The 6,965-nt window shown below is 42.8% G+C and overlaps 1 pseudogene; it reads left to right on the top strand.

Annotated features, from left to right (window-relative positions):
• Positions 1 to 257: 257 nt before the first annotated feature.
• On the top strand, positions 258 to 357 carry LOC127078030 (uncharacterized; annotated as a pseudogene).
• The last annotated feature ends 6,608 nt before the right edge of the window (positions 358 to 6,965 follow it).

Raw genomic sequence — 6,965 nt, 5'->3', positions numbered from 1 at the left:
TCTGGACCAAAGCATCCACTTTTGCATTAACGTGATCAAGGTTACTTATCTCGTACATGCCAGTTTTCGTTTGAGGTTTTTCCACCGTTGTTCGTTCGGTTCCCCACTGATAGTGGTTTTGGGCCATGCTCTCGATAAGCTGGTATGCATCAGCATAAGGTTTGTTCATTAGTGCACCACCTGCAGCGGCGTCTATTGTTAACCTTGTGTTGTATAAGAGACCATTATAAAATGTGTGAATTACTAACCAGTCTTCCAAACCATGGTGTGGGCAAAGTCTCATCATGTCTTTGTATCTTTCCCATGCTTCAAAAAGAGACTCGTTGTCTTTCTGTTTAAATCCGTTTATCTGGGCTCTTAACATAGCTGTTTTGCTTGGCGGAAAATATCGGGCAAGAAAAACTTTCTTCAACTCGTTCCAGGTGGTGACTGAGTTGGAAGGGAGAGATTGAAGCCATCTTCTAGCGCTATCTCTTAATGAGAAAGGAAAAAGATGAAGTCGAATTGCCTCTGAAGTGACACCATTAGCTTTAACAGTATCAGCGTATTGGACAAATACGGATAAATGAAGGTTTGGATCCTCGGTAGGATTTCCAGAGAATTGGTTCTGTTGCACAGCCTGCAACAGCGAAGGTTTGAGTTCGAAGTTGTTTGCTTCGATTGCGGGCGGAGCAATACTTGAATGCGGTTCATCTTGCGATGGAGCGGCGTAATCTCTAAGAGCACGAGCTGGTTCTGCCATCTCGGGTGGAAGAAGAAGATCTTTGAGATCAGGAAATTCGATAGGAGGGAGGTTGTTTTCAGCACGGTATTCCCGAATTCGTCGTAAGACTCGGAGATACAGTTCGATATCGTTGATTCGTAAATAGAGTGGTTCGCCTTGTGAGCGAGTGCGTGGCATACAAATCAACGAAAGAAAGAATAGAAGAAAAAAGAAACCTTAGTCTCTACAGCGTAACGGAAGAGTTACGATATCGATTAAATAAAAGTCCCCGGCAACGGCGCCAAAAACTTGATCGCTCGACTGTGTGAGTCGAGAATGGGATACAAACTGCAAGTGCACAGTTCTATCGCGTAGTTTTAAAAGATATCGATCCCACAGGGACTTATGAATCGATATACCGTTATCTAAGGTTACTACGTAAAGCTAAGGTGAAAAATGTTTGATTGTTTGGGGAAAAACTAAAGGCTAAACTAAGATCTAGCTTAAATATTAATAAAACGGATATCGGTATGTAGTTCGTCAAAGCTAGGGAATCAAGTCTTTGTCGGTTTCTTGGTTTTAAAATAAATCGTTTCGGTTAACTTTATTGGTTAAAGGTTTTATCTCAAACTCTCGCTCTGTTGAATAAACCATGATTTTATATTAATGTAGCTGTCACTTATAATTAAGTCAAAAACCACTTTTTGAAAGCAATAAAGTTGCAGAAACTCTTCTTAAGAAAATACTGACCGTTTTAAACACCCTTATCTCAAACTCTCGCTCTGTTGACTTAGGTTATATAATTAAATCCAAATGCTTAACTCTCGTCCTCACATTCAATCTTTAAAAATACTTTTTGGAAAAGGTCAGAATTTAATTAACTCTAAAACTTGCTCTCGCCCTGATCTAGAATTAATGCCTAACTTACACTGTCCAGTTAAAACCTCAAACTCTCGCTCTATTGATTTTAACTTCTTTATGTCTTTTACTTTTGTAAAAAATCTTGTTATTAAACCTGTAAGTTGAGACCGTAAAAAGATTGATTTTAATTTTAAGTTTAAATAGACCGACTCAGTCTTGATCCCTTATTCTGCTTACTTTACACACCGATATCTAGGCGAATTAGCTAGACATGCTAAACGAACCAGAATACATATCATGCATAAACAGACTCATTCCAGGCAGATAATATAAATAAATAATAAAACAAAACATTAAATAATGATTAAAGAACCTGAATGCGTAATACAATAGTCTTGAACACTCCACCACAAGCCGGTAGGATTTGTTCTTGGATTCTTCAATTAAACAATAAATTAAACCAAGGAAATAAAACTAGAATCTAACGTAAGGTTAGATCCGATAAAAAGTTACACAATAGTTTCCGGTGTAGAAACTATTATGCGAAAAATATCTAAATGCTAAAAAGGGAAAGGTAAATTGCAAGGGAAAAAAACGTAGAACTTGCAAAAGAAATAAATAAATAAACAATGTTAAGTTGCTGGAAAAGAAAATTGCAGAAGCGAAAAAAAGAAAGAAAATTGGAAAAGCTTCGGCCGTGTGAGCGTGGAAAAACCGAGGAACCCTTTTAGGTTTTTGAAGTAGCTATTTATATTGGTGTTGGTAACTGCTTTTCGTTTCCCAAGGGTCTTCAACGTGGCTGAATGCATGGCGTGGATATAGGACACAAACTCCTCAACGTCTTTTCAAGTCTTATGAGGGCGTTACTTGCGCCAAAAAGATAGTGGAATGGTGTGACGCTCGTCACACCATGTGTGACGCCCGTCACAAGGCTGCTTTGCGTGACGCTCGTCACGCACCTTGTGACGTCCGTCACAGGTAGTGCCTTTATGTTTTGCGCTTTGGGCTGGGCTTTGGCATTTGGTTCTTTTTCTCTCCTTTTTGCACCTCCTTTTCTTCCATTTTCGCTTGTTCTTCAAAATAGACTATCTGAGACAAATAGGAAGAAAATACCACGTAATATCTCATAAAATGCAGTAAACCGAAATAAATAGTCATAGAATTTAATGGAATTAAGTCCTAAAATATGATATAATTTCGTGTTATCAATGAACATGTCCGTCAACTCCCTTTCCAGCATAGGGGGTTGAACTCTCGCAGCAAGCTCGCGCCATCTCTGGGCGTACTCTTTAAAGCTCTCGTTGTTTTTCTGACACAGACTCTGCAGCTGAGTCCGGGTCGGTGCCATATCCATATTATGTTTATACTATCTAAGGAACGCTTCTCCCAAATCCCTCCAGCATCTGATCGAATCTCTTTTCAATTCCATATACCAGTCCAAAGACGCCCCAGATAGGCTGTCTTGGAAAAAATACATCCACATCTTCTCGTCGTCAGTATACGCCGAGATCTTTCGATAGTATGCCTGCACATGAGTGCGAGGACAAGAGGTGCCGTTGTATTTGTCGAAAGTGGGTGCTTTGAACTTGTGTGGGATTCTCAGACCTTCCACTAATCCCATATTAGTAACATCAAAACCGAGAGAATTTTGACATTCCATAGCCCGAATCTTCTCAGCAAGGGCCTCAACTTTACGATCTCTCGCATCATTTCTTCCCAAAATGTCGTCGTCTTCGCTGAGCATAGTGAACATATCCTCTTGTCTGTCGATAATCGGAACTCGATTACGGGCCGGAGCATGGATTACTCGGGCATTAGCAGTATCTAGAGCAATCGGTTGACCGTCGACTCGAATACCCCTCAACTCTTCACCTACAGCATAGTTGTTAATGGGCACAGCAGCAACAGGGTTATCATTAATCGGGCCTCCCTCTGGCAGAGCTTGGTTGGGCGGTGGAATTACAGCTTCTTGCCTCTGAACTAGAGCTCGGAGTTCTTCTTGTCCTTGCGCAACCCCTTGCATCATGTGCATGAACTGGGCCATGTTAGCCCTCATCTCTGCTAACTCAGCTTGTACTTGATCCATGTTCCTTTGATGGTTGAGTCTCGTTGAGTAGCGATGCGGTCTCTGATCAGCTATCCTGCCTGAACACAGGAACCAAAGTGAGAAGTCGGCACAAGAACACCTGTTATGCAAATGAGATGAGTATGATGTTAATGATGCGTATGATGCACATGATATGCTCATTTCTCAGGCATTCAAAGAGCCTGATCCATCTTCAAAAGATGGCAACCTGCAGCAACAAAGGAACACAATACAAGGTAAATGAAAACAACAGGGAAATACCAACAACCTTATCTATAAATAAGGGCAAAAAGATCATACAACCGAGTCAACAAATATTCGGAGTACAAACAAATGAATCCCATCCAACAAGCCTGGAGGTGATTCTCAAAATAAACAACAAAGGTACAATCTAAGACAAACGGTCTTCCGGAATGAGGGTCTTCAGGTACTGGCACTGGTCTATCAACAGTGTGCATTCTGAACATTCTGGTAGAGGGGTGATCTTCTCCTTCAATTGTCTTCTAAGCTCCATGACTTCTCCTCCAAGATAGTACTTTGATGCTTGCCTCAAATCTACCTCTTTCTTCAACTGGACATCTTTGTCTCTGAGTTGCTTCTCCAAGTCTCTGATCTTCTTCTGGTAGCTGGCTTCAGCTCTCTGCAGTCTCAAACACTCCCGATGTTCTGCATCTAACATAGATTCCATCTCCTCGTAAGATCTCTTCTTGCTCCTTGTTCTGCTAGCATCCTCTCCTTGCACTTCCCTGAGTTGATGGGCTAAGTTCAACCTATCAGCCTTGGCTTTGTAGAGCTCCATCTGGGTATCTTGCTCCTTCTCTCTCAACCGGCGATTCTCCATCAGAGCCTGCTTATAGTGCTCAGCAGGCACACTCTCAGCAAGGATTAAAGGCGGTTGCTCCTGCAATGGCTCCATCCTATCGTAGGGTAGCAACAAAGTTTCCACTCTCTTCTTTACCCAATCAGTGTAATCAGGCATAGCAATGGCAAACTTCTTCCCTAAGACAGCTCCATCCTTCACTCCAACAGACCTCCAAGCTCTTCCTATCTGCTCCAATCTAGTCGGGTCACTCTGCTTCTCAAAGTACACACTTTCAGCTACTTCAGCTTCAAGTGGTTTTCCCTTCATTATAAACCCTATCTGACGAAGAGAAAGAACTGGATTATAATTTATGCAACCTTTGGTCCCCACGAGTGGCACGTTCCGGAATTCTCCACAACTCATAATAACATTCTTCACATCCATCCGGTAAGATTGCCATCTGATGTCATAGGAAGTAAGCGACATGACCCTCTGAGTCCACTTAAGAATGCTCTGAGTATCCATAAAGGGTCCACTGACTGGCAGAAGGGACATGAACCATCTGAGTAGGAGAGGTAGACAACATCTGATAGCTCCACCCTTACCATGCCTACTGTGAATAGCATAGTAAGTGTCAGCTAACAAAGTAGGAACTGGATTCCTTCCAATGAAGACACTGATGGCCGCATGGTCAACGAAATTGGGCATGCTTGGGAATAGGACGATCCCATAGATCATGGCAGCAAACTGGGCATGAAAAGCTTCCCAATTCCCCTTCTCTGCTTCATCTCTGGCAACTCTCAGCAGAAACTTCAATGGCAGACCCACTACTTCCCCACTGGGCTTCCAGTTATCACAAACTTCTTTGACACTCAACCGGAGAGCTCTGGCAACAACTCTGAAGTCAACTTCCCTTGGTACATCCAAGAAAGGAACCTGATGCTGAATCTGGACACCCAACAAAATAGAATACTCCTTGAGAGTAGGTGCCAACTGATAGTCTTGGAAGGTGAAACATCTAAGCTCCGGGTCGTAGAACTGAAGAAGAGTCTGCAGCGGCACCGGATCGACTACCGTCTTCAACAACGTCAGAATATCCCCAAACTGGTCAACAAATCCCTTCAGACGATCACTAGTCACAAAGCTACCCAACTCTATCAATGAAGTCAATGGCTCACGATGAAAGCTATAGGAACAGGTCTTCTGCTTCGGCTCTGGGACTGTTGCCATCTCTATCAGTGAAACAAGCTCTGGAATGTACCTGAGAAATGATATGCATGCAAAGATTAGTTTTTTTTTCTTTTCTTTTTTCTTTTCTTTTTCTCTTTTTTTTTTATATTGCGTATCTTTTGAAAATAAATATGCTATGATGCACATGATGCAGACAGGACTGGCTGGTTGTGCATCTCTGATCACAAGGTCGCAGCTTCGGCCTAAACTCAGAACCCCAAATCCAACTTGAAACCCAAGGTCAACTGAAACACTGTTGTCTGAACCCAAAGTCACCAACAGAACCACAAGTCACCAACGGTACCTGTAATACTGATCAAACCCTTCCCCACTCACGGGTGTCGTCTAGGCCAGGGTAAGATCGAGAGAAACGCAGCATAAATAACCTTTCGCAGAATACCATCATATACACACCTGAAGTATGCAACGACAATATCCCACCAGGGTCTGAACTGCTCGTGATATCAATGTTCCGCTAAGTGGCGCAATACCACCCGCTTCCCATGAATCACTCTATTCCTAAGCATCCTAGATTTCACTCATGGTCTGGGTATTGGACCTTTTACCTCAAGTGACTCCCACCCCAACAAAGAGAAACAGACAACCAGCCAGATGAATAATGAATGTAAATGAATGCAAACATAAGTGCAAACATAAATGCAAACAATAAACAATGAATGCAAACAATAAATAATGAATGCAATAATAAAACAGCAAACAGCAACCAAAACTCTAACCTAGAGGGCGCTAGGAGAGACTCGCTTAGGGAAGATGGACCAGCACAGGTCAACTTCTCTTTTCTCCCCAGCAGAGTCGCCAGCTGTCGCATTACGCGAAAAACCGGCGGGAAAACAAGAACAACAGAGCCGCCACCGTGCGTTATTTATCCCAAAAGAGGGAAAGGAAACGCTCAGAGTAAACCTGGAAAGAACATGGTCTCGCGACCAAAGAGAATGGGATCGGGAGTCGGTTATGCGAAGGGAAGGTATTAGCACCCCTACGCATCCGTCGTACTCGACGGGATCCATGCACAATAGGAAGGGAAGTGGTTGCTAAACACTGCTCAAAACACGCACACACACTGGCTGAAAGAGACACAAGAAAACAGACAAGACTGACTCGGCAGGATATCACATCCTGGGCCTACTTAGTCTATCAGGCATAGACATCAGAGTCGAAGTAGTTCAGACTGGGGAAACGACACATGCTCGCTAGGATATCGCATCCTATGCATACGTATCTCCTTGGACGAAAGAGAATCAGAGCATTCGTAGCTCGGCTAA

Source organism: Lathyrus oleraceus, chromosome 4, assembly GCF_024323335.1.
Source record: "Lathyrus oleraceus cultivar Zhongwan6 chromosome 4, CAAS_Psat_ZW6_1.0, whole genome shotgun sequence".
In the NCBI taxonomy this organism is placed as follows: domain Eukaryota; kingdom Viridiplantae; phylum Streptophyta; class Magnoliopsida; order Fabales; family Fabaceae; genus Lathyrus; species Lathyrus oleraceus.
The sequence above is the reverse complement of the archived record's forward strand: the minus strand, read 5'-3'. Positions and strand labels throughout refer to the sequence as shown.